This window comes from Mustela erminea, chromosome 5 (assembly GCF_009829155.1).
Source record: "Mustela erminea isolate mMusErm1 chromosome 5, mMusErm1.Pri, whole genome shotgun sequence".
Taxonomy (NCBI): domain Eukaryota; kingdom Metazoa; phylum Chordata; class Mammalia; order Carnivora; family Mustelidae; genus Mustela; species Mustela erminea.
The window spans coordinates 79874045-79877862 of record NC_045618.1 but is presented as its reverse complement, the minus strand read 5'-3'; the positions used below and the strand labels follow the sequence as shown (position 1 = coordinate 79877862).

At 35.3% G+C, this 3818-nt stretch overlaps 1 pseudogene; it reads left to right on the top strand.

Annotated features, from left to right (window-relative positions):
• Positions 1-1027: 1027 nt before the first annotated feature.
• On the top strand, positions 1028-1873 carry LOC116590197 (annotated as a pseudogene).
• The last annotated feature ends 1945 nt before the right edge of the window (positions 1874-3818 follow it).

Here is a 3818-nt window from a genome sequence, read left to right as displayed (position 1 = left end):
TTCTCCAGGTTCATCTTGTATATTCCCTGCCATAGCCCTAGAATCAGCCTTTTCTCCAAGGAGCCCTAGTTCCTGTGATCAGAGTGGCTCTAGAAACCAAGATCTATGTATTAAGTGTGCTAAGTGTGCTTGTCACTATTGGTTGTCCTTGCTTCTAGGCCCTCTCATCTAATAGAGTAAGGAAATATATGGGTTTATATTAAGTTTTGTATATAAACATATCTATAAATATTTCTGTATGTATCCTTCTGACTCTGTATTAAGCTAAAATTAGTTTATGCTGATGTCTTCCACTCTATGTTATCAAATAGTTCATTCTAGCCTTTTCTTATTTGCCTGTATTCTCCAGTTCCAACAGTGAGAAACTGTTGGCTTCTACTATATGCCATCCATCTACCTAACTGTTCAATTTTAGTATATAGGCATAGTGGCTTCAGAATTGTTAGCTCATACCTTTATGGAAAACAAATATTAACTGAAGTTATAAATGTTTATGTGGAATCCCTTTGCTTTTGGTCTTACAGACTCCACTCATTTTCAAACTTCCTAAGGCAGGACTTTTACTATCCATCCCTGCTGTGAGGTTGTTTTGTTAATGTCATACAGTTAGATTGTTTTGTGACAATATGCATTCCATTCTGAGATCTCCCAACCTTCTAAAAGATTTTTTTATTTGCATACATTAAAATTCATTCTAGTGCTATAAAAAGTCCTCTGGGTTTTGACAAAGGCAGAATGTTGTGTATCCATCATTCCTATATCATACATAAAACTTCTCTCCACAAACCCCTGCTTCTTGACCTGAACCAACCTGTCTGCAAATATTAATAGCCATACCCTTAAAAAATTATTATCCTTAAAAAAGTTCCTAAAGGGCATAATCCCCCCTACTTTTGATTTTCCATGCTTCTCCTTGGCTTTTTTTTTTTTTTTTTCCTAATCCCTCAACCCCCACTCCCAGCTGCCTGCATTTCCTTAAGGAATGGTTTTTTTCCACCCCTCTCTTTCTCCCACACTGTAGGACTATATGAATAGTTCAGATGAACAGTTGAATTTTCCAGGAAATAACTTCACCAAGGTGTCCAATGATAGGTAAATATCCAATGATGATAACCCGAGCACCAGCAGTGGTAGTTCAGATGCAGATCAGAGAGACCTCACTGCTCTGATAGCCTGAAGAAAAAGAATAAAGAAAATCTTGTCACAGGGGAGGAGCGGCAGGGGGGACAGGCAGGGGAGAACAAAACAAAACACCCAAATCTCTAAAAAAAAAAACGCTGCTGAATTATCTGCTAGTGCGAAGACTTCAGAAGGAGCTAACTGAGGTCATCCACATTCCTCCACCCTACCGCCATCCTGGGGCTCAAAGAGATAACATTTATGAATGGGAATTAGCTATATTTGGTCCACTAGGTTGTGTGCATGAAGGTGGTATGGTTTTTCTGGACATCACATTTTCATCCAATTATCTGTTTAAGCGACCAAAAGTTACTTTTCACACCAGAATCTATCGCTGAAACATCAATAGTCAAGGACCTGTCTAAATATCCTTAAAGACAACTGGAGTCCCACTTTGACAATTTCAAAGATTTTGCTGCTGGCTTGTTCCCTTTGGCAGTCTGCAGATATTCAAGTTGGAAGCATTGCTTCTCAGTATTTGACCAACAAAGCAGAATATGGCAAGATAATAGGCAACCTAATTCACATAATTTCTATGCAACGGGAAGGAATAGGGACACCTTCTTACTGTACTGCAAACTTTTTAATTTTATTTTTAAGTAATCTCTGCATGCAACATGGGCTTTACAATATCAACTTTATAATATCAACTTCTGTTGTTGGGGAGGAAAAAATTTTCCTTCTACCATTCTAGGAGGTTTTTTTAGTCTGGTTTAATAATCAAATTAACATAAAATATTAATGGGAGAAAAACAAACTTAATTATATACATATGGAGATCCCATAAAAATATGAAACATGGGGATAAGTCAGGCAGTTGAGGCTTATATGCCATCTTCACTAAAGGAATGTGATAGAGGCCATGGACTTCATAAGGGAGGAGGGTGATTCACAGGATAAGAAGTGCAGATGTTTAGGAATCAGATGCTTGTCCTCCCATACAGATGAGTCATTCAAATAAAAAAGTTCTTTCTTGTTTATAGCTCTTTCTCTGGGTTAGGACCCCTATATAAATTGTTTTAGGTAGTTAAAGGGAGAGGTAAAAATTTTTCTTGAGTTTTCTGTGTCTTGATTGCCTTCAGCTCAAAATAGTCCACATGCCAAAGTAGCACATTTTGGGGAGAATTTTTCTGAACCCTCATAGTGTACATACTTCTTTTCTCTGCTTTTATCCCTTGAAGACTGAAATATTACCCAAAAGGATAAATGTCATTAAGAGTAGAATTTTGTAGCTGTAGCTTTGCAAGTAGACATTTTAAACAGACTAGTCTTCAGTCTTTGGGATATTGACATGCATATTGTGGTATACTAAGGATACTTGTCCTGAACTTTATCAATAATTATAGTGCATTTTATATCCTATATTATACAAAATTGTGTGTGTGTTGTACTGCATTTTAACTTAATTTATTATTTGCATGAAGTTACAAAGGTAGACATAGAGGTTCAGGGTTATTTATAGTAAACATCTATCTCTTTCTTTGTGGTTCATGCTGTTGGAAAAAACATTTTACCTTTTACTTATGTCAACTTATAATAAGAGAATATTTTTTTACCCTTTGTAGCTCAGAGACTACCTCATGTATTATCTCAAACACAATAAATATACTCCTGAAGGCAAAAAAAAAAAAAAAAAAAAATCCTAAGGGTTTTAACAACAGCTTTATAAAATACAGGATCTGAATGGCTATATTGTATTTGCTTCCTTGGATATTTATAACCTTATGAGAGCTTATCTATATTACCAGGAATGCCCATGTCCAGCACATATCTAGCACACAGTAGAAACCCAGGGACAATTTCTGAATAAAGATAGCAATCCCAGTTTCTCCTAATTAAAATAACCCATACAGGGCACCTGGGTGGCTCAGTGGGTTAAGCCTCTCCCTTTGGCTCAGGTCATGATCTCAGAGTCTTGGAATTGAGCCCCACATCGGGCTCTCTACTTAGCAGGGAGCCTGCTACCTCCTCTCTCTCTCTCTCTCTGCCTGCCTCTCTGCCTACTTGTGATCTCTCTCTCTCTGTCAAATAAATAAATAAAATCTTTAAAAATAATAAATAACCCATACATAGTTTTCATTCTAAAATTTTTCTGATTTTCCAGTTTCTTAATTGGGAAATGTGGAAAGGTAACTAAAGCTTTGAGATTCAACATCTGTTCTATAGGTATATTTATAATGTAACACATTCATTACTATCTCTATAGAGATTCTGCATATACATAATGAATATTTCATCATGTCTTTGCCTATACATTGAAAGTGTGAACAATTTTTTTAATGGCCTAGATTTCCTCTTTTTAAAATGCTACAAAAAATTCTGAATAGGGAAATTATACATTTTTATATCCAAAACAAGAAATGTTCACAAATTTTATTTTCTACAATTTAGAATATGTTATACCCTATAGGCAAACAAGGTCAAGCTTATAATTTTCATAAATGTAATTTTGCAAATTTCATAAAAGCTAAAACTCCTTTTACTTAATGTAATGAACAGGTGATGGCGACATGCATAATGCAATTTTCACAAATGAAGGTAAATGTAAGTTCATATTTCTGTATTCAAGAAAAATATGAACTAACTCAATAAAGATGAGCAATATTAACCTTAAGGAGTTAATCATCAGAGTGAATGAG